Source organism: Spermophilus citellus (assembly GCF_964194105.1).
Source record: "Spermophilus citellus genome assembly, chromosome: 7".
Taxonomy (NCBI): Eukaryota; Metazoa; Chordata; class Mammalia; order Rodentia; family Sciuridae; genus Spermophilus; species Spermophilus citellus.
Genome location: NC_138188.1, coordinates 127,238,785 through 127,264,776, shown reverse-complemented (window position 1 = coordinate 127,264,776; position 25,992 = coordinate 127,238,785).

Here is a 25,992-nt window from a genome sequence, read left to right as displayed (position 1 = left end):
CACAGTAGACCAACGCCAAGACACATTGTTATGAAGATATCCAGTATACAGAACAAAGAAAAAATATTAAAAGCTACAAGAGAAAGGAGACAGATTACATTCAGGGGTAAACCAATAAGGTTAACAAAGGATTTTTTATCACAGACACTGAAAGCAAGAAGGTCATGGAACAATGTATTTCAAACACTGAAAGACAATGGATGCCAACCAAGAATTCTGTATCCAGCAAAATTAAGCTTCAGGTATGACAACGAAATAAAAATCTTTCATGATAAACAAAAGTTAAAAGAATTTGCAGCCAGAAAACCAGCATTGCAAAGCATTTTGAGCAAAACACTACACGAGGAAGAAATGAAAAACAATAACCAAAACCATCAGGGGGAAGCGCCTCGGTAAAGACAGAGGGCAAGGGGAAAGATAATCATGGAGAAACAAACTAAATTTTTTTTAAAAAAGGATAAATAATCAAACATGGATGGAAGTACAAACCATATATCAATAGTAACTCTGAATGTTAATGGCTTAAACTCTCCAATAAAGCGACATAGGCTGGTATCTTGGATTAAAAAAACAAATCCAACAATATGCTGCCTCCAGGAGACACATCTGATGGGAAAAGACATACACAGGCTGAAGGTGAAAGGATGGGAAAAAATATACCACGCACACGGTCCTCGTAAGCAAGCAGGGGTGGCCATCCTCATATCGAATAAAATCGACTTCAAGACTAAGTTAATCAAAAGGGATAAAGAAGGACATTATATACTGTTAAAAGGAACCATTCACCAACAAGACATAACAATTATCAATATTTATGCACCAAATAATTGTGGTGTGACATTCATAAAACAAATTCTCCTCAAGTTCAAGAATCAAATAGACCACAACACAATAATTATGGGTGACTTCAACACACCTCTCTCACCATTGGACAGATCCTCCAAACAAAAGTTGAATAAAGAAAATATAGAACTCAATACCACAATCAATAACCTAGACTTAACTGACATATATAGAATATATCAACCATCATCAAATGGATATACTTTTTTCTCAGCAGCACATGGATCTTTCTCAAAAATAGACCATATATTATGCCACAGGGCAACCCTCAGTAAATATAAAGGGGTGGAGATAATACCATGCATTTTATCTGATCATAATGGAATGAAACTGGAAATCAATGATAAAAGAAGGAAGGAAAAATCCTACATCACATGGAAAATGAACAATAAGTTACTGAATGATCAATGGGTTACAGAAGACATAAAGGAGGAAATCAAAAAATTTTTAGAGATAAATGAAAATACAGACACAACATATCAGAATCTATGGGACACAATGAAAGCAGTTTTAAGAGGAAAATTCATCGCCTGGGGGTCATTCCTCAAAAAAAGAAAAATCCAACAAATAAATGAGCTCACACTTCATCTCAAAGCCCTAGAAAAGGAAGAGCAAAACAACAGCAAATGTAGCGGAAGGCAAGAAATAATTAAAATCAGAGCGGAAATCAATGAAATTAAAACAAAAGAAACTATTGAAAAATTAACAAAACTAAAAGTTGGTTCTTTGAAAAAATAAATAAGATCGACAGACCCTTAGCCATGCTAACGAAGAGAAGAAGGGAGAGAACTCAAATTAATAACATACGGGATGAAAAAGGCAATATCACAACAGATGCTACAGAAATACAGAAGACAATTAGAAATTATTTTGAAAACCTATATTCCAATAAAATAGAAGATAGTGAAGACACTGATAAATTTCTTAAGTCATATGATTTGCCCAGACTGAGTCAGGAGGATACACACAATTTGAACAGACCAATATCAATGGATGAAATTGAAGAAGCCATCAAAAGACTACCAACCAAGAAAAGCCCTGGACCGGATGGGTATACAGCAGAGTTTTACAAACCTTAAAGAAGAATTAATACCAATACTTTTCAAGTTATTTCAGGAAATAGAAAAAGAGGGAGCTCTTCCAAATTCATTCTATGAGGCCAACATCACCCTGATTCCGAAACCAGACAAAGACACCTCAAAGAAAGAAAACTACAGACCAATATCTCTAATGAACCTAGATGCAAAAATCCTCAATAAAATTCTGGCGAATCGAATACAAAAACACATCAAAAAAGTTGTGCACCATGATCAAGTAGGATTCATCCCTGGGATGCAAGGCTGGTTCAATATACGGAAATCAATAAATGTTATTCACCACATCAATAGACTTAAAGATAAGAACCATATGATCATCTCGATAGACGCAGAGAAAGCATTCGACAAAGTACAGCATCCCTTTATGTTCAAAACATTAGAAAAACTAGGGATAACAGGAACTTACTTTGACATCGTAAAAGCTATCTATGCTAAGCCTCAGGCTAGCATCATTCTGAATGGACAAATGTTAAACACATTCCCTCTAAAATCTGGAACAAGACAGGGATGCCCTCTATCACCACTTCTATTCAATATAGTTCTCGAAACACTGGCCAGAGCAATTAGACAGACGAAAGAAATTAAAGGCATAAAAATAGGAAAAGAAGAAATTAAATTATCACTATTTGCAGATGACATGATTCTATACCTAGAAGACCCAAATGGTTCTACAAAGAAACTACTAGAACTAATAAATGAATTCAGCAAAGTGGCAGGATATAAAAACAACACGCATAAATCAAAGGCATTTCTGTATATCAGCGACAAAACTTCTGAAACGGAAATGAGGAAAAACACTCCATTCACAATATCCTCAAAAAAAATAAAATACTTGGGAATCAACCTAACAAAAGAGGTGAAAGACTTATACAATGAAAACTACAGAACCCTAAAGAGAGAAGTAGAAGAAGATCTTAGAAGATGGAAAAATATACCCTGTTCATGGATAGGCAGAACTAACATTATCAAAATGGCAATATTACCAAAAGTTCTCTATAGGTTTAATGCAATGCCAATCAAAATCCCAATGGCATTTCTTGTAGAAATATATAAAGCAATCATGAAATTCATATGGAAAAATAAAAGACCCAGAATAGCAAAAGCAATTCTAAGCAGGAAGTGTGAATCAGGCGGTATAGCGATACCAGATTTCAAACTATATTACAGAGCAATAGTGACAAAAACAACATGGTACTGGTACCAAAACAGGCGGGTGGACCAATGGTATAGAATAGAGGACACAGAGACTAATCCACAAAGTTAAAACTATCTTATATTTGATAAAGGGGCTAAAAGCATGCAATGGAGGAAGGATAGCATCTTCAACAAATGGTGTTGGGAAAACTGGAAATCCATATGCAACAAAATGAAACTGAATCCCTTTCTCTTGCCATGCACAAAAGTTAACTCAAAATGGATCAAGGAGCTTGATATCAAATCAGAGACTCTGCGTCTGATAGAAGAAAAAGTTGGCTCCAATCTACATATTGTGGGGTCGGGCTCCAAATTCCTTAATAGGACACCCATAGCACAAGAGTTAATAACAAGAATCAACAAATGGGACTTCCTTAAACTGAAAAGTTTTTTTTCAGCAAGAGAAACAATAAGAGAGGTAAATAGGGAGCCTACATCCTGGGAACAAATTTTTACTCCTCACACTTCAGATAGAGCCCTAATATCCAGAGTATACAAAGAACTCAAAAAATTAGACAATAAGATAACAAATAACCCAATCAACAAATGGGCCAAGGACCTGAACAGACACTTCTCAGAGGAGGATATACAATCAATCAACAAGTACATGAAAAAATGCTCACCATCTCTAGCAGTCAGAGAAATGCAAATCAAAACCACCCTAAGATACCATCTCACTCCAGTAAGATTGGCAGCCACTATGAAGTCAAACAACAACAAGAGCTGGCGAGGATGTGGAGAAAAGGGTACACTTGTACATTGCTGGTGGGACTGAAAATTGGTGTGGCCAATTTGGAAAGCAGTTTGGAGATTCCTGGGAAAGCTGGGAATGGAACCACCATTTGACCCTGCTATTGCCCTTCTCGGACTATTCCCTGAAGACCTTAAAAGAGCATGCTACAGGGATACTGCCACATTGATGTTCATAGCAGCACAATTCACAATAGCTAGACTGTGGAACCAACCCAGATGCCCTTCAATAGATGAATGGATAAAAAAAATGTGGCATCTATACACAATAGAGTACTATGCAGCACTAAAAAATGACAAAATCATGGAATTTGCAGGGAAATGGATGGCACTAGAGCAGATTATGCTTAGTGAAGCTAGCCAATCCCTAAAAAACAAATACCAAATGTCTTCTTTGATATAATGAGAGCAACTATGAACAGAGCAGGGAGGAAGAGCAGGAAGAAAAGATTAACATTAAACAGAGACATGAGATGGGAGGGAAGGGGAGAGAAAAGGGAAATTGCATGGAAATGAAGGGAGACCCTCATTGCTATACAAACTTACATATAAGAGGTTGTGAGGGGAATGGGAAAATAAACAAGGAGAGAAATGAATTATAGTAGATGGGGTAGAGAGAGAAGATGTGAGGGGAGGGGAGGGGGGATAGTAGGGGATAGGAAAGGTAGCAGAATACAACAATTACTAATAGGGCATTATGTAAAATTGTGGATGTGTAACCGACGTGATTCTGCAATCTGCATTTGGGGTAAAATTGGGGGTTCATAACCCACTTCAATGTAATGTATGAAATATGATATGTCAAGAGCTTTGTAATGTTGTGAACAACCAATAAAAAAATTAATTTAAAAAAATAAATAAATAAAAAATAAAAAAAATAGAACCACTTAGGATAGTTTATCCAGAATATCAATTTAGTGTAAGATAAACCCATTTTTCTCAAAGCACACACAGACACACAAACCCTAATATATTTCAAATAATTCAGTAAGCCACCTGTATGCAATCACCACAAATGTGAATTATGCATGTGAAATTGGCTCAAATTCCTTTCAGTGGATTTCCCATCTTTTGGATTCACCTTATGCTTGAGTCCATAGGGTCCTGAAGAAAATCCATCTTGGAGTGAAATTTAGAAGAGCAGAGCACACCAGGCAGAGCCGAGTGCTGAAAGCTGTCAGTAGATGTACCATGGGATAAAATTGGCAGATTCTGCTAAGCTCTGGTCACAGGTGGATCATCATTTTGATGGCTCTATCTGAAATACTCCTAAGCATTTTTTTCCCACTTTGTAGCAATCTGGTTCAACTGAGTCTGACAGATGGACATTCAATTTATAGAGATGTGGAGTCCTTGCAACTAAAGACTAATATGAATGTGACTGCTAATCTTCTTGGGAACAGAGATATAATATCCATAAGTTGTGATATAAGGACAACTGCTGCTGGGTTTCCTCTTCCTGCCTCTAGACATGCAGTGTTCAAACCAAAATATAGGCACAGCCCCTGTGGACAATCCCACTATGTCAGTTCAGCTTAAATGTAGAAGGAAGAACCAACCAGATGAGTTGTGTAAATGCTGGGCTTACTTAATTGCATTTTAAATCACTTTCTGTAACAAACCCACTGTGACTTAGCTCTGCAGGTTCAGTGTCACTGAGATATATTTGTGGCACTGACTTTATTCTCCAGGAATCAACTAAAAGGGTTTGGTGCTCATTAAAAAATAATTCAATGCTGTCTCAGATATATGTGCATTTTCTATTCAGAATTCAAGGAAACTGGGGATGTTCATTCATGATTATCATCAAATGCTGTAGTTTTTCTCCTTTCCCATTGCCCCTTCTCCCCATAAATTATATTTTCCCTTTATATATGTGGGAATGCAAGACCCAAAAATCTGATTAGAGAGATATAATGATATCTAGGGTAATGAATCACCTTTCACAAAATTTCATTATTTTAACAAAATGTGGCTTTATTTTTCAGGTTGACAATCTATGTTAATAATGTGTAAAAACTAGGTTTCTCATGGTTTCTCTTATCACTTGCACATCTATACATGAATCCTCAAGAGAAAAACAACTCTGTATTCAGCTTTTTCTACAGGGATGGCAGTTGGCTACCCTGCAATCGTGTGCACAATGCTTGGAATAATTTTTTTCACATTTCCCAAGTGTTTGAGTTTCTTTTTAAATTCAAGTTTCCATTAAAAAGGTCATCTTATCAGAGGACAGTTTTTTGTTTCACCCTCCTATCTCTCTTTTGAGGCCTACCCTTTACTTTAATGGTCTTCAAAACACGTAACTCTTGACATTATATTTATTTGTGGATTTTGTGGGTCCCCTACTGAAAGATAAAGTACACCAAAGAGGGTATTTTATCTGTTGTCCCGCATTCCTTGTTGTAAGCTTGTGCCTAAAACAGTGCATAGTGTGTTGTGCTTGCTCATTGGCAATTTGTTGAACTAATAAAGATGAATTGGCTCCAGGGAAAACATGAAATCTGACATTCTGCCAGAGTTACTTGTACATTAACTTTCTCCTGCGACTTCTTTTTTCTTATCTCTTGTTACCATATTTTCAATAAAAAAACGAGGAGAGTTTAATTCTTGCCTTTGCTTTAGATTTTCCCTTTAATAACTATACCTTTATCTGGGAAAAGATAAATTAAAGACAGAAATGGATATGTATTTATTGCTGGTTATTGCAATGAGGATTTTCTCATAATCCAAACTCCTTGGCCCTGGAATCCACCCTGAGAAATCTCTGAACAGGTTCCATCTCTCTGATTATCAGTTCACATTTCTCCTAGTTTTTAGGCTTGGACGCTTTTGCAGAGAGTGGAATGGAGAGAGTGGATAGTAAAAGAGAGCTCCTTTTAAACTGTTTTTATCTAGATTACCTCCTTTTTCATGACTCCAGAAACCTTCAGATTTTTCTGCACTTCTGGCTTCATTCTATCTAGTGTTTGGAGATATTTCTTATATATTTAATGTAAATTTACATTCATGCTGTACTTTCTGTACTTTTATTTTCTGACTCTATCCCTAGTTCTTTGACATTTTCTGATTTGTAATTGTTGACTCCACATTAAAAATGGATCTGCTTGGGAGTGAAAGTGTCAAGTTCCTGCCTTAGATCTCATAGGAGAAACTAAATAACTTTTCTAGAACTGACTACCTGCTTCTTAACAAAACTAGGAACACCTGTACATGCTTTATGAATATCCTAAAGTATGCTATAAGGCAAAAGTGAATGTTTTGGGGATTATATTTTTCTTTTCCTTTCCTGTCTTTCTTTTTTTTCTTTTTAAATACTTTATCAACCTAGTTTTTTTCAGTCCTCAAATAACTCTGCCATTATCTCTTTTACCATTAAGTGAAATTTTTCTTTTTGCTGAACTATGTTTACCTAAATTTCATGTTATTTTTTTTAAAGAGAGAGTGAGAGAGGGAGAGAGAGAGAGAGAGAGAGAGAGAGAGAGAGAGAGAGAGAGAGAGAGAGAATTTTTAATATTTATTTTTTAGTTCTCGGCGGACACAACATCTTTGTTGGTATGTGGTGCTGAGGATCGAACCCGGGCCGCAAGCATGCCAGGCGAGCGCGCTACCGCTTGAGCCACATCCCCAGCCCATCATGTTATTAACATAATATGCTGTGGGAAAATTCACCTAATAGATCTTACTGCATTATCTACCTCTTTCTTATTAAGCCACAGACTTTTCTTACTAGAACTCTTTTTCTTACTCAAAACATTAGTCAAATTCATGTCTTTTACGTGAATTTAGGTTATGCAGCTTAATCAATCAAAGATATATTCTCTTACATTGATAGCACTTAAATATAAAGTGAGGAGGGAACAGAGAAGCATTAATTTTATTCCCTAACTCTTTCACAGGTGAATGCTTATGAAATCAAAGAGATCTCTAATCAAAGCAAAGAAATATTTTACTTCTGAAAGAAGCACAATTACATTTGAGTAACCAGAAGGCAACAAAATCTGCTCCAAAAATGCAAGTAAGATGGGAAGCTAACAAAAAGAAACCCATGGTGAAAAGGAATCTGGGACCAGGAGTAGGCAAAATGGAAAAGAAATGATGTCAATGAATAAACAGAAATGCACGTGGACCTGGCCTTTTCTGCATAGGAAAACCTGACCTTTCCTGCAGGTAGGATGCTAAGATCCCACTAGATATCAATAAAAATGTTCATTGTTCATTCCATCTCTTGCCAACCTTGCTTCCAAAAAAGAATTAGAGTGCTTAGTAATTTTATAAAAATAGAGAAAATCAGAATAAAAGGGGAGGGGAGGGAAAAACAAAAAAACTAAATCAGGGGGTGAGGTCAGGACATGAAATGCATGTAATAGAGCTACTGAATTTGATCTAGATGGACCACAATGTGGCCTCTAAAAGCTCTGTAGAAGCCAAAGAAAAGTGGGAAACACAATAAATTATGTGACTCAGTTGTCTACAATATAAAATCAGTATTTTCCTGGTATTGGGTGCTGAGAAAAAAATAGTTCCCATAAATAGAACTTTATGTAAAGTCAGATGCAAAAGTCTCTCAAAAATAGACTTATTAGTAAATAAAAGATACTTTATGGGACCATGTCATATGCTAATGATATAATGAATCATTAAAAGGAAATCTATAAACATCCTAAATAATTATCTTTCCTGGCTGACTGAACACAAGGAGCTGAATGTATTATATATTTTCTTCCCCATGAAGCCCTTGGTCATATTGAACAGTTCAACTTCAAAGAACACCCCTTTTAGATATTTCAGAAATGCATATATTGTATGCTATTTGTTATTTCTCTCTCTCTCTCTCTCTCTCTCTCTCTCTCTCTCTCTCTCTCTCACACACACACACACCCACACCCACACCCACACACACACATCTCTCTCTCTCTCTCTCTCTCTCTCTCTCTCTCTCTCTCTCTATATATATATATATATATATATATATATATATATAATTTGTTTGTTTGTTTGTTTTTTTCATATGTGTGGTCCTGAGGATTGAACTCAGGGGTGTTCTAACACTAAGCTTCATTCCCAGACTCTTAAAAATTTTGAGACCGGGTTTTACTAAACTGCTGAGACTTGTCTTAAACTTGTGATCTTCTTGCCTCAGTCTCCTGAGTCACTGAAATTACAGCTGTGTACTGAGATACACCAGTATATTTTAACATACTGTTATACTTTGGGCAAGTTTAGCAGTTTTTTTTTTTTTTAATGTCAAGTGTACTAATGCGAAGACATTTCTCAACAGATATAGTTTTGTATAGTAATTAACTTAAACTTGTGAAATAAATGGGATTTTTAAAAAGAGACATAATTATATACTAAGGACAGATTTTGAACTGACTTTACTGATGAGTTACATTGAACCCCATTCATAATTATAAATTTATTAGACTAGTGTGAGTTTACCTTTGAATACCAATCCTGCTTCACAGAGTTTGTAAATATTGTCATTCATGGATAACTAGGTCAGCTTGCCATTCCTTCTCTTGAAAAATGGTTCTCTACTCTCCTTTTCTATTGAATGTGAGTATGTGTTCCCAGAGGATGGAGAATCTAGTGTATTTACTTGGTGTGCATTGGGATGTTACCAGGGTCCTGTCATTTTGACATTGAATAGAGATCAGTCTTCAATTCTGCTCCATTGTGGAGGAGTCTGCTTCTCACTTTTGAGCTTCCCTTCCAATGGGTTTGGCCATCATGCTGTGGTTTTCCTGCCCACCTGGTGCCCCGCTCCCAGCTTTTATGCCTCCCTGTCAAGGCAGTACTTTGGTCCTCTTCCACTCTGGGAACTGACTGTCCCAGCAATTCTCCAGTAACCCTGTTCAGACTTTCCTCATACTTTATTCTTGCAAGAGGTTCTCAACTTGGGAAACTTAGTTCATAGGAAGAAGCTTAGTGAATTCTTAGTGAATTCACCAAGAAGACAATTCTCTCTCCCTCAGAACCCAAGCAACTCTCTACCTATGGTACTTTCCTTTTCTATCTGTTTGAAGTGCTCATCTGACAGCTATGAGATAAAATCACAGTGGCTGTCTGTTCCTGGGGCTGAACAGACATCACATAGACTTTGATACTTGACATTGACTCAGTGTATTTTTTTTTTTTTTTAGTTTCGAGAAGAAAATGCTTGAAAACACACAGAGGGAAGAAATGTTCTCTGTGGAATCGTCTCAGGGCAGTGGATTTATGCCCATCAGCCTGAAGAAATAATTCACATCAGCATCAGTATACTCAGGAAAAAAAAAAAATCGCACTTCTGAGAAACTATTTTATCCCAAATGGCCCTGAGAACAAATTTCATGATCTCAGAAGCTTTCCTTTCCATCAGTCTAGTTATGAGATTTTGTTTTAAGAAGAATGCAGTCTTTGAACGTATTTACTTCATTAAAAAACCCGGAAAAGGATGACTATAAAACCTTCTCGAATATATAGAGAAGCATTGTTCTATTTTTACTATTATCATTAATCACATATATTGGCCATCCACACTGCACAGAACATTCTATTCTTAAAATCTGTCAGTGAGGGGGAAAATTAAATCACTCTCTCCTGTTATTTCAATTCTGAGTGAAGTTTTCACAAGGAATGTTACTCTTTGAGAGCCAGTCAGACACATGTTCCCCTCATATCTGTACTAATTAGATTTCTGAGAGCAGAGTAATTCCATGGATGGAGCTCTCCTCTCTTGACTGGGATAATTAATTGCAGCTCCCTGAAGTGTCTGGCACCCCAATGAGTAGCTCACATCCTCGAAAGAGCTGGGTCATGTAATCAGGGGAAGGTCTGCAAAACTATTCAGATAAATATAGTAACACCATCCCATCACCAAGCTGAAATCTACCCAGAAAGATAATTCAACCCTTATTTTCTTTAGAAAAGAACATCCAAGATTGGGAGATCAGGTAAAATAAAGAGGTAGAAGATAGACTTCTTCAAAAAGGAACTACAATAAAAAATAACTAACACATATGGTGCTTTTCTTTGTAATTGCTTTTTAAATACTAACTTGATCTTTACAAATTCCCAGTGGGTTGGTGCATCATTATTATCCCCATTTTACAAATGAGGAGAATGAGGCAGAGAGAGGTTAAGTAAATTGTCTATTAAATCACCCAAGGATACCACACTGGCAAATCTGGTTTTGAGGGACTGTAATTATAGCTCAGTGGTAGAGTGTAGAGTGCTTTCCTGGCATGGGCAAGACCCAGAGTTCAATACTCATCACACACACACACATACACACACACACACACACACACACACACACACACACACACTAGATTTGGAGTTGGCTGATCTATAATCTGTACTCCAGATTATTATACTATAATTCTTACTTTGAAACTAAAAGTCAGAAATAAGCCTAATAGATATAAGCAGCCCCTGATTCCAAACAAATTCTGTTTCTAATGTGTTTTGATGTCTATAGTTAGGTAGTATCAGTGATTAATAGCAATGATACTTAAGTTTACTGAATACTTACTATGGTTTGAGCATTTTGCATGCATCACTTATAATCTAACAATAATTTCTCAAAGTACTTAGATAAGCTACATACACATACATAAAGCACTTTGGATAAGTTCACTCACCTGCTTAAGGTTCATTGTCAGTAAGTAGCATCATCTATACTTAAAGCAAAGTCTCTTTGGGATCAAGTATGGTATGTGTATACTCGAAGCTAGAACCTCTCTCACATAAGACTATTTTTGTAAAATAAAACTAGAAGTCCATAGCCCATATAAGTCTAAATAGAAGGCCTCCAATACATGTTTATTAAACATATGTGGTGATAAACATGATGTAACAAGAAGGAAGAGAAAAATAGGATGAAGATTCTAGCTTAAGTCACATTAACCTTTAGTCAGCATGGACAAATGAATGGATAAATACAAACTGACCCACCACTCTAATTTCAGCTAATGCCATATTTCTTTAAGAATAACTTCCAGATGCTAGCCTGGGTGTCCATTTTGTTATTTCTGGCAAAGAAAGCTCTTTTACATTTGCCAGCCTAAGAGAGCAGAATCTGTTAATCAGTGCCAGCCATAATTTGTTCTTCCAACATAAAAGCTCAGGCCTTTTCCTTGGAATGCTTTGTTATAATCATCTTTTTTCTCTATTTCTGTCTACAGGGACATGTATTTATATTTATACAATGAACAGTGTCAGAGTTTAGTGCTATTCTGTTAACTTTGTGAATTAATTATTATCAGTAAATGCTATCTCTTTGGGAACACAGTCCTTTTAAGGTAGTGGCTCTCAAACTTTGGTAGATAGCTAGAGCTTTAATGAAGAGAGACAAACTTATTGAAATAAAATAGGGCCTGAGATTTTGTATATTTATCATGTTACCAAGTGGTTCTGATACCAAGAAATTCCCCTGCCTGGATCCTGAAACATATTCACCAAAATCCATTTCCATATATACAATGTATATGTATATGTGTATATGTATATATATATATATACACATATATGTGTATTGTGTGTATGTGTGTACATATATACATATATGTGTATATGTGTGTGTATATATATATATATACACACAGATATATATATATATATATATATATATATATATATATATATATATATCTTTATCTGTAGAGATCTACCCCACTCAATTGATTTTCAAATACCATTTAGCTGACAAAGTCTTCTTAAACTTTGGATGATAGGGTTGACAGGCTTGAAAATGGCCTCAATGATTCCCTTTTAGAATTCATGCCTTGTATAATTCCTTCATGTCAAGTATAGACTAGGCATATAAAGTCATTTCTAATGAATACAAAATGGGAGAAATGAAGAAACATTGTTTTTGAAATGAAGCTATGAAAAGAGGGTGGTTTCCATCTTGGTGACTCTTCTTTTCCACTCCCTTCATGGATTACTCACTCTGGACACACACAGCTACAATGTTACAAGAAAGGTTCAAAAAGCATCTACTCCGTGAGGGACCAAGAACAACAAAACAAATTGTTTGTAAGACTTAAGTGAGCATAAAAATTCCACTGGATTCCATAACCAAGAATGAGGGCTAATGGGCTCAATGATGTGTACTCACCTCTTGTTCTCATTTCAAGAAAGGAGATGTACAAAAGAACAAACCATAAAATAAAATGGCTACCCACAAAACAAAGTGTTGGAAGAATAAAAGATAAAACTTGTGTGAGCAGAAAAACATGTTATATGCATCTGCTGAGACCTCTTTTGGCTTGCTTTAAAATATACATTGCCAACTTCCTGATTTTATATGAGGGGATTCATTATTTAAGGGCCAAGGACAGAGAATAAGAATAGTGGAACACTGTCTTCTAAGAAGTTATGGAAGTTTTGGCATTCATGTGCCTTGGAACAAAATAACATTATTAAAACCATGACCACACAGAGCTATAGAATAAAAATAAAGTATAGCATATTAAGAATTATTTTAATTGAGTCACACATTTACCAGAACAAGAAATTCCAATATTGTAATGATATTGCACAGGACCCAGTCTGGTTATTTCTAGGAAAAATACTCTAAAATTTTTCATGTGTAAGCAACTTTTTAATCAAGTAATCTCTAAATCCAAAACAACTTTGTAATTTTTAGACAAACATATGTTGAATAATTTAATTTTACTTTGTTACAGGTTTATTTCTAAAATTTTGTTTCCTAGCTTTCTGTATTTAACAATTGAGCAAACTTTTCTTTTTTAGTCAAAGTTGTAGGAAATACAGGAGGATCTTCTCTCCACAGGGAGAGATAGGTCTGGCATTAGGAACTTTCCCTGACTCTCCCAGTATAATAGATTGCCCAATGCATGTTACCTATCCCGCCCCTCTGCTAGGAAGTTTCCTCATAGTAGCTCTGGAGATGGGCGTAATCCATTAGGAACTAAACAACCTACCTTTAACCTTTTTATTTTATTGTTGGTTGTTCAAAACATTACATAGTTCTTGATATATCATATTTCACACTTTGATTCAAGTGGGTTATGAACTCCCATTTTACCTTTAACCTTTTTTGGAGAAGAACATTCTATAGAATCTCTTTGATGTTTCCCAGTATAAATGAAGGAGGCATGAGCTCCATTTTGTCTAGAAGCTCCATCTGTCTCATCAGCTTGCCATTCTGCCCCCCCTTCCCGCCCCCTGCACCCCTAACTTTTGAAACTACTTTCTGTGTTCTGTAGTTTTTGGTCGTTTTATTTCTCTTAGCTTTTATTTCTCAGCCAGCCCATTCCACTGAGGCGAACTCCTTTCCCACTGTCCCATGTGTGGAACGTGGGCAGGACAAATTTGCATCATTATTTCTTCTATGTGGAAAAATCTAAAGTTTATTAAATATAAAATTCCCCATTTCCTGGTTGACTTGCACGTGTTTTCTTGAAAGCAGAACAGAGTAAAATTTCCTCCCAGGTCCTTCCTATTTACAAATATCAAGATATCTCAAGAATTCATTTAACCTGATGCCATTAATTTATCAAGCTTGTCATTGACTTTTTAGAGTCAAAGAATAACTTTAAGAAGGCAAATCAAATGCTTCTGCAATATGTTTAACTTATTTAATCTGCAAGAGCCCTCTGTGGCTCCTGCAATCTCAGCACTTTGGTCTCCAAGTTCACACTCTTTTCTACTCTTGCAGATTAGTTGTAAATATAGGCCAATGAAGGGATGCTGTTCACACTACTTCATGATCTACTTTTTTTACCTTTTTAAAATATGCATCTCATATATTTCTGTCATTAACTATACACCCTTTTATTACCTAAATGTCTTATTTATTAATCTATTTCTTACTAATGAATATCAATCATTTACAATTTTTCCAGTAAACATTCTCATGTATGTGTGTGTGTGTGTGTGTGTATTTGCATTTCAAGCTTATTTTTTTGGTAAGTTTCTTGATGTAGAATTGGCAGACTAAAGGCAGGAACACAGCTAATGCACTGATGTTTGCCAGCAACCTTCCAGGACCTTTTTTAACAGTTCACACATGCTGGCAATGTAGAAGAAAGTCTTTTTCCTCATGCACACACAATGGCACTTTGCAGTTGTTTGTTTTCTATAATTTTGTCTGATTTAATAGTAGGAAATGTAATCCAATAGCTAGTTTTTAGTATCTTTTAGATTATTGGTGATACTAAAGACAAAAGCTTCATTTTCAGTAGCTTCATAATAACCCATCTAGGAATGCATCAACATTTCATAATCATCCCCCAGTTTCTACTGTAAATTCCTTCTAAATAATTCCTTTAATGATTCAGCAAATGTTTGTATGTAACTAAAATTTACATTTCTATTAATCCTTAGGGTGGATTCCTATAAGAGAAACTAGAAGAAAGAATATTGCTAAGTCACTTTTCAGAAAGGTGTTCCTGATTTATCAGCAATAGATACTATCACTTGTGGATTAAATTGTGTCTCCAAAAAGTTGAAATCCTAGCCCCTGGGACCTGTGAATGTAATCGTATTTGGTAAAGGGGTTTTTGAAAAATGCTACTAAATTAAAATTCTAACACATTATGACATATGTCTTTTTAAGGAGAGAAGAGACAGACATTGAGGGAAGATGGGCACTCAGAGATGGAGACAGAAAATGAGCTGTGCTTCCACAAGCCAAGGAAAGTCTGGGGCATCCTGAAACTGGAAGAGGCAGAGAGAGATTTTCCTTCTGACCTTCAGAGGAAGCATGTTCCATTTAAACATTTGGATTTCTAGCCTCTAAACTGTGAGACAATAAATTTGTTGTTTTAAGCCACCTAGTTTGTGATACTTTGTTATGGCAGCCCAGGAAAATAATATAATATTATTTCAAAAGCATCTTCAAATTTAAAATATAAGACCCATATCAACCTGTTCTGTTTTTAAAAATATCTCCTTACTTAAACTGTCAGGATGCTACTTAAGTGTCATGAATTTCATTGAAATTAAAATTTTTGGTAAGTATTCATATTTATTTCCTATTCTTTGAATTATCGCAGTGCTTTTTGTTTTACCTTTTCTCATTTGTTGTAGTGTAATTCTTAGTATTCTTTTTTATTCAACATATTAAGAATGCCACTCACTTGCTCTTGATTACATTGATTATACTGTCTATAGTGTTTGCTGTGCTATACAATTCACTGCCTGAATGCATATCATAACAGGAATTATTTTATAATGTTTATAAAATATTTTATTTAATAAAAATAGATTGCCAAACATGCAACAAAAAGTTATTTCCTAGTTTCCCTTTTTTGCTATTTTAATTTAAGATTCTCTTGAGAATGTATCTAAATTATATATCAAAAGTCTGAAAAAAGAGAATATGAAAAGACTGCATATGTAATTTTATTCTTATGAAAGGCAAGTTACAGAGAAAGGATGTTTTTCTTTATCATAAACAATCACATCTATAGAAAAAATATTTATTACTCTTAACCAAGTAATGTGGGAGCAAAATTCCACTAAATTCAGGAGAATGCAAAGTTGTATAATTGAAAATCCAGTCAAGATAAACTAATATTTAGTTTCAAAAAAACAAAAAGATATAAAAGAGGGAGGGAGAGAAGGAAGGGAGGAAAGAAGGGAGAGGGAGGAATGGAGAGAAAGAACAAAAGCACTGGAAAACACTGATGAAACAAAAGCAATCAGAATATTTTTCTATAACTCAATAATGGCATCTTGTGATGGAGAAATGCAGCTGAAGGTGAAGCAGATGAGACCTATAGGAATTATAGTGCTGTCAAAATCCCCTATCCATGATAAAAGCAAGAGGCCATGATGATAATCATGGTGGGAACCTCTGAGATAAGGATTTATCTCCAAGAATAGCTATAAAAAGCTGACAAGTACAATTTAATTATGACAGAGTAGGTCTTGAATGACCATAAATCTACTACTAGAGTCTGTATAAAAATTAAGATGCAGGAGTATATGTTTTAATTTATAGGATTCTTCTTTGGACTGCTTATAAATCAAAAGAATAGCAAAAATTTCAAGGACAAAACACACACGCTGCTCATTTTCTAAGGCCTCCTTGGATGGGTCACTTTTTTCCTTCGATTCCACAAAAATCAGCAAGTCAGAATCCCGATGCTTCCTTTTTCTATTCCTTATGATGCTCACATGCGTAAAACCTAACAAATACACTAAGGGCAGTAGTATGTTATGGACTACCAAGATTTAATTGCAAAATCTGTGAATTGGAAATCAAGTAGTATATTTTAGTTCTAGTTCATAAATACAACCCAGTACATAAAATATTAAGTAAACAATATATGAGATCGTTTGCTTGGTTACAGATAGCTACATAGATATACACTCTTTGATACATTACAAAATTAGTTTACTTCATCTTCAAATTACAAAAAGTAGGCTTCATTGTGTCCCCTTTTTAACTAATGGATAATTAATTTTTTTGAAGTAAGAAAAATAGTAGGATTATGAACAATTTGTTTTCAATCATGTCAAAGAAAAATGTTAATCCATAAATACAAATATGGCAATTATCCTTCTTATGTTACATTTGAGTTACATTGCTTAAATGTGCATGTTATCGTGTTTTGATTTAGGTGAATACTGAGAAAATGAAAGCCCCTTCCTAATTCTTAAAAAAATTCATCATGTTTTATCCTAATTATCTTCATGATAAGACAAAATGACTGTGTGACAACACACATAAAATTTGCTTGTGCAGAAACTTTCAGAGAGCCTACATCACAAGAACAAGGCTGAAGCTTTGAGATATGCTGAAGACTCAAATCCAGGAGCTGCCAGTTCACAAGAAATCCAGGATTTGATCTTCCTTCCTGATCTACCTCACCACACTGCACTGACATAATGTGATTCTTTATTTTTTACCACAGTGATAATTAAGTTCAAGACAATCCTGGGAGCAAGACTTCACATCTCAGTTTTCTCCACCAGGGGACATTTGGCAATTTCTAGAGACATATGTACAACATTGAATTGGGGGGGAGGGGACACTACTTACATGTAGTGACTAGAGGCCAGCAATGCTGTCAAACCTAAGTGCATAGGCCACCTGTGACACACCTTACCTAGCTCAGCATATCCACGGTCCTGAGGTCTAAGGACAAATTAAGGAAAGGGAATTAGAGTTTTTTTTAAGACTTCTTATATTTCAGCTAGGCATGGTGGTGCATGCCTTTAATCCCAGAGGCTCAGGAGGCTAACGTAGGAGGATCACAAGTTCAAAGCCAGCCTCAACAACTATTTTAGTCAGCTTCTTTTTGCTGATGTGACTAAAAGATATGACCAGAAAAATTTTAGTGGAGGAAAAGTTTATTAGACAGCTCATAGTTTCAGAGGTCTCAGTCCATGGACAGCAGGTTCCATTCCTCAGGGTTCAAGATAAGGTAGGACATCATGGTGGAAGAATGTGGCAGAGGAAAGCAGCTAACATGATGGTCAGTAGGCAGAGAGAAAAACTTTCTCGCCATATACAAAATATATACCCCAAAGGCACATCCCCAGTGACCCTATTCCTCCAGCCACCCTACCCACCTTCAATTACCACTCAGTTATTCCCATCAGGGATTCATTCACTGATTGGGTTAAGGCTCTCATAACCCTATCATCTCACCTTCAAACCTTCTTGCATTATCTCATACATGAGTTTTTTTGGGAAAACTCACATCCAAACTGTGACAGCAATTTAGCAAGACCCTAAGCAATATAATTAATTAATTAATTAACATTAATTAATTAGTTAATAATAAATAAGATAAAGGGCTGGGGTGTGCCTTGGTTGTAAAGTACCTCTGGGTTCAATTCCTGTTACTACTACTACTACTACTACTAATACTACTACTACTAATAATAATAATGACTCCCTATGTTTCCTTGTTGTTTTTGTTTATTTTGTTTTTAATTTTAACAAAGGGAGGAGAAAGTTCTGTTTCTCTGCATAATGAAGATTAGAAAATGGATTCTCTTCCTATAGCCTGAAGGATGCAGCCAGGTGTAATGCTGAAGTCAGAAGAAGCAAAGCTGGAAGACATGCCAGAGTCCTGGTATCTTTCAATCCCGTCTCTGGTTTCTCTGTCCCCAGTTCCAACCCAAGTTTTCTCAAATATACATCAGAACTGATTATGGATTCCATAACCCAGTCATGGTAGTAATGTCCACATAAATGGATATTGGTATTTGCCTAAATACAAAATTGTATTCAAAACATCACTCTTCATTACAACCTATTCCTAAGGAACAGAGATGGTACTGAGAGACACTTGTTCCTTGCTAGCACTATCTAGCATGAACCTGTCTGCTTAGGTAGTTTTCTCTGTGAGGAGAGCTCTCCAGCTGATTGGCCAGGGAGTCAGCTATTCTCATTCCACTGCCTACACCTGCATTGTCAGGCAGGAAGTTATTAAAGAAGTTAACTTGTGTGAGTTATGCTCTGCCAAGCTGGTTCAGATCCTCAGAGTGAAAAACCACATTTTTGTGACTTCTAACAATAAATGGTTTTGGTTCCTGCCCTGCCATTTCTGGGGTATACACTGATCCAAGAAGGGTGGTGTCTGAAGACTGCATCCACCCGCCTCCCACTTCTTTCTCTTCTTCTGATTTTATTTGAGGTCTACACAGGTTGCATCATTTTCATCTTTCCTGAGGAATGTATGTATCTATGCAGAAGTTGAAATAGGTTTAAGCAATATTTTCCTTTCTATCCTTGAGGATATATCCCAGGTTCATCACACAAATTAAATGACCTCATCCCAGGGCTTTGAATACTGTGATTCCAGGCTTTTTGGCTAAGGCAAGCAACAAAACCCTTTTAAACGGTTGTGTTAGGGCAAATTTGCCAGTCTAGATGGGCATAATTAATAAAGGCCACAGCAGTCTGCTCAAAGGTAAAGGATCTGGACTTATGCTGAAAGTGGCTTCTTTCCCTAAACAAGAGAAAAGCAATTACTTTCTGATAGGACTCCTTTTTGATAGAATGCTCCCACAGTTAAAGTCCCTATTGTAACTCAGCCCCTTTAAAATGAAAAGCCACAAGTTGATTATTTTTTCTTCCATGTCCCAGACAAAGTTATTATTGTGTTTTTAAATCTTAGTTTCCCCTTCTGGTAATCGAAAACGAGGAACTAGCCCCAAAGCTTAAGCAAGGCACCAGCAAGGGTGAAAAACTGGATTCTAACAGTCTCTGGCTCGAACTGCCTTAGCAAAATCTGCATACGGATATTTTCTGTCTTTTGTCCCACTGTACCCCTTCCCTCTTAATAAAAGCTGTTTGTGCCCTTGGGTTCCTTGCAGATGAAGATTTGAGACAGAAAAAGTGTCCTCAATCTTCCTCAGGGCCAGCTTGAAAAAGCCTGTTTTCTTCCACCAACCTCGGTCTCCTGAGCTTTGGTTGAGCCCGGAGTAGCAGAAATTCTTATAAGATTATCTCATTGGATTTTTTAATTTTGTGATACAAAGAGAATCTTTTCAATAGAGGGTTAAAACAGTGTAACATTGCATTGCTGGTCCTGCAGATTCATACCCCAGGGCAAATAACATCCTAACAGCAGTCCAGGGAGGGCTGGCACACTAGCCTACCAACCCACCAGGCCCTCTCCTTTCCTCCTCCTTCCCTCCCCCCCCCCCAATCCTTCTTCATTCCTTCTTCATTCCTTCTTTCCTTCCTAAAGGATAGTGCTAAAGAACTACATCATACAAGGGCATTTGCTCTCCTGAAATCACTTAGTTTTACCATTCCTTCAAACAAATTAAATGAAAATCCTCTTAATATTTCCAGATTAATTAGGCTTATGTATAATTAGAATAAAAGTACCTATTAGCTGCCAGAATAAGGAGTTTAATTTTTTTCTTGTCTACTTTCCAGCATTTTCCTATCCCAATATGAAAAAAGAAAAAAATGACAGGAGAAGATGTAATTTTACCTCAGCTAATCACTTTTCCATGTTGCTTTTTTTTTTCTTATAATCATCCTCAATTTTATTTTTTCCAACCATTATAGCTGTTAAGTTGACATTATAAGCTAAATTCTCACATCTTCAATAAAATGCACTACACTTGGAAATTTTGGTGAAGCAGAAACCTTCAAATTCAAGTTCATTCATGGCAGGAAAACTTGTATATGCTATAACTCCCACTTCTTTTAAAAAGTGTTTTTTATAATCTTGTTCATTAAGTTAATAAGTCTGGTGTTTTTATTCAGCAGATATAAAGGGAATGCTAATGTGAAAACTCAAAGTGGTTTCTGAGGCCAGGCAAATTTTACAGTTCACAAAGCTATTTCAAATATCTTTGACAAATGGAAATTTTATATGAAAAAAGCGTCGCTTTATGTCTTCCCTTTCTCAATCCTTATCCGTGAAGATTTACTACCTGTGGAAATTAAACTATATAGCAAATATGCTTAAGAACTGGAAACCCTTAGTGGCCCTGAGTGATGCTATTCTTAAATTGATAATGTCAGTAGCAACCTTGGATACAGTGCCTTGCCTCAGTTTTCTTTTGCATAAAAAGATAGAACTTGGTATGGTTTTAAAACATAGCAATTAAAGATGGAACAGCATCCCTTCTTTTGGCTTCTGTATAAACTTAAAAACTATAAGACAATCTGCATTTAGGTACATAGATTTTTCACGTAATACTCATCCCTAAATGTCTTCTACAGCATCCCTTCTCTCAACAAAATTCATTTTAACTTTTGTATCTGGATTGTAAATATCCTTTACTTTTATCTGTTGATTCTTTTTCCAATGTATAAATATAATATTACATAAAACTCCCAAAATAGTTAATATTAAATCATGACAGTTTAGAATGAAGTGAACAAGGTCAATTCCATTTGAAATTGAAGGTCACTCCTGGTTCTTTTAAGTAGGCTCTCCTTCTTTTTCTCTTAGGTTTATCCTTCTGTGCTACTTCCTGGATTCCTGGGGAAGAAGTCTCAAGCTATTCAACCTCTTTACATTGAAAAGACTTTGAGAACTGCTTACCCTATATACTCTCATAGGGAAAGAATAAAACCCTATTACAAACTTACCCCCAAAGAATTTATTTCAATGTTTTATTGGTTTATTTACCTAATAATTAATTTTCAAGGGATGCATTTAGGATACCTTATTTTGTGAAACAAGTTTCTATGTAAACTTTGAAAATAACCTAAGATTCTTATCTTAGTTCTCTTTATAGTATGTTTTAGGTGACACAAATTTGTAAAGATAAGGGAAAAAGAAATGAAATACATATTTGCCTTAACAGTATATATACGATTAATTCATAATTTAATCACAATGTATATAAACCTTACATTTTAATTATTATATAGTCAAAAATATGCAGATACCCCTGTATTGTTAATCAGACAACAATTCACAATAAACTGAACTGATGAGGAAAAAGCTAAGTTGCTAAGTTCGCTATAAACTACACATACATACATACATACATACACACACACTCACACATACACACACACACACTCACACACACACACACACACACGGCTATGAGGAATTAAAAATCATAGTGAACTAAAGATCACAGGGAAAAACAAACAAATAAATAACAACAACAACAACAACAAAAAAAAAAACCTGTCCTTTCTGAAAACAGATACTTCCAAATGTCTGTAAGTGACTGCAGTTGCAGAAGAAGCCAGACCTTGTAATTCAGCAACCCTACCTTGAACACTACTAATTCCTCTCAGTTGACCTGATCGTCCTTAACTACCCTTTAAGTATGCCATCCCTAGTGGTAAAAACATATCTGACCTTCCATGGAATTTCTTTTATTTGGCCCATTTGAATCAAGTAAAAGAATATCAGACTCAAAAGAATAGTTTGAGACTCAAATATCTGAAGTACTTACCCTAGTCCAACCCACTTCTACCTACCTGTCTAAACCATTTTGTTTATGACAGGTTTGGCTCCTCTGGATCCAAATTGTCCTATGGCTCATTTCTTTAATGCCTTACTCTTCCTATACAAAAATGTAAATTATCTGAGAATACTAATTAATACTTTTACACTTCCCAGGTGATAGATACATGATAGAAAAAGTAGGATTTATAAGAACTTTAGTTTTTTGAAGAAGACTTCAGTGCTATAATAAAAAATAAAAAATTGTAGAATTTTATAAATAAGGATAGTATCATAGAAAGATACATTGGTGAAGGAAATTTTTCCTTCCTTAAATTAGCTTATATAGACTCAAAATTAGTTTATACTTATTTATTTTCTTGGTTGCAATATCAAATATCAATATCAATAGATATCAGATATTATTTTAAAATATCTTAAGGCAGTTATACGGCTTAAAGGAAAATCGTCACAATTAAAATATATATATTTTACATATATTTATATATATGTTAAATATATAAATATTACATATATATATATATATATATATATATATATATATATGTTGTAGGTGGACAGAATACCTTTATTTGTTTATTTTTATGTGGTGCTGAGGATCTAACCCAGTGCTTCAGTGCCCTATCATTGAGCCACAACCTCAGCCACCTCACACTTAAGCTTATTTAGCACATTATTCCATAAAATCCAATTTAGTATTAATATCTTAAGACAACAAAATTTTATGTGATATTTCAATGAAAAAAATCCTATAACTATTAGAGTTCTTGTAAGGATTAAAATGAGATTTTGTACAGTGACTATACTTATAAGCAATACACCATGAAAGTCATTATTTTTATTATTTCATTCAAGGGTTCAGTGTTATGCCAAACATATCACTAATCTGTTTTTTGTTTGTTTGTTTTGTTTTTGTTGTTGTTTTTGTGATTATTCTTTATTAAGAAAAAAAAAAGGTCTTCCCTGTTGGAGTCCTTTCCTTTTTCTTTTTCTGCCATTTTTAATTAGACTTTTTAAGACACTTGTGAGTTACATGGAGTTATAAAAAAATAACACAGAGATAATTATACAATTAACTGGATACTATTTATACAGTTCCCTTACATGTTAACATCTTGAAATACTATAGTACAAGATTAGAACCAGATTATTGATTTGATACCATATGCCAATCTTACTCAGATCTCCCCAGTTTTATTTTGCTACCTGTGTGTGTTCATGTAGTTCTATACAATTTTATCATATCTGTAGATCGAATTCTCTACCACTTTCAAGATGTGGAATAGTTCAATGGCCACAGGAATTTCTCTTATGGCCACATTATAGTCACATCCACCTGCTGCCTGTTTCTCTGTATTTCCTTCTCCAGGTCTTAACGTCTGGTAACAATCTGTTTGCCATTTCTAAAACTTTGCCTTTTCAAGAATTATTATATAAATGAAACCAAACAATGTAATGTCTTGAAATTTGGCATTTGAACACAGTATTATTTCAAGTTTTTGTGTCAGCACTTTTTATGACTGAAAAACTTTTTATGATATGAATATCTTCTAGTTTATTTAACCATTCACTCAATAAAGAAAATCTGATAGCTTCCAATTTGAGGTTATTATGAATAAAGTTGTCATGAAGGTTTGCATACAGCATTAGTGCGAATGTAAGTTTTCATCTTTCTGGGATAAATGCCTAAGGGTTTGTGGTCTTCATTTTTTTGTTAATTGCATCTTTAATGTTATGAAAACAAAAATGGCCAAACTCTTTTGCAGACTTTACATTCTATTTACATTCTACTTTACATTCTCATATGTGATGGAAATATTTGATTGACATCCCCACTAGCGTTTAGTATTGACATTTTAATTTAACTTCTGCATGCACATGCACACATACACACACACACACACAGCCATAAACACATGTTTTCATGTATATGTTTATAATATATATGTACCAATATTACATTGAATTTCTTTTAATTATTCTAATAGTTATGCAGTGATATGTAGTTGTGGTTTTTTTAGTTTCCATTTGTTTGATGGTTAATGATGTTAACAAAATTTTTGTGTGTTTGTTGGTCATCAGTATATCCCATTCAGTGAAATGTCATTCCTGGATGTTGATAGTTTCCAAATGGTTTGTTTATGTTTTTGCTGCTGAGTTTTGAGAAGTTTTTACATATTTCACATACTTGTCCTTTTTTAAATATGACTTAGTATTTATTTCGGTCTATTCTTTGATCATCCTCTTAATAGTGTCTTTTGCAGAGCAAGAGTTTTAGGTTTTCATGTACTTACTAATCTTTTCTTTTATGGCTCATGTTTGGATACCAAGAATTCATTTTATTGCTTCATTTTATAGACAAGCTTCAGTTTCCAAAGTTCTTTATGTACTTTTTCCTAAAAAAAATTATAGTTTTCAATTTTATTATGAAGTCCATGGTCCATTTTGTTTTAATGTTACTATAAAGTGTGAATTTCAGATTGAGGTTCATTTCTTTGCCTATACATGTTCAATTACTCTAATGATGAGAAAGCTATCCTTCTTTCATTGAATTGTTTTGAATATTTGCCAAAAATCAATTTTGCATATTTTTGAGTATCTATGTCTAGTTCTTCTCTTTTTCTTATATATTTATGTGTTTATGCCTCCCAGAATGCCGCACAATCTTGATTCCTGTATCTTTGTAATAATTTCATATCAAATAAAATGATTTCTACATTATGTTTCCTTTTCAAGATTGTTTTAGTTATTCCATGTTGTCCCCATTCTTATCCATATAAATTTTAGAATAAGCATGACTATATCTACAAAAATATTGCTGGGATTATTACAGGAATTATATTGAACATATCAAATAATTTGGAGATAATGTATACATTTCTTTTTGTATAAACCACCCAATTCATGAACATGGTATATCTCTTCATTTATTTAGGTGCTCTTTGATTTCTTTAATTGTATTTTGCAGTTTTTACTTACATTTTCTATGACAAAATTGCATTTTATAATTTTCATATGTAAGAAAAGTTCCCCCCCCCCGAACAATTACAAATGACACCATGTTTTTATTTTCAATTTCCAGGTAAACAATGTTTAGAGACATGTATGTTGATCATATATTTTTCAACTTTGCTGAACACAATTGGTAGTTTTTCTAAATCTCTTGAGTTTGTTTTTTTTTAAGTAGACAACTATGCATCTTTATAAAGGAGAGAAGGTATGAAGATTATAGATTA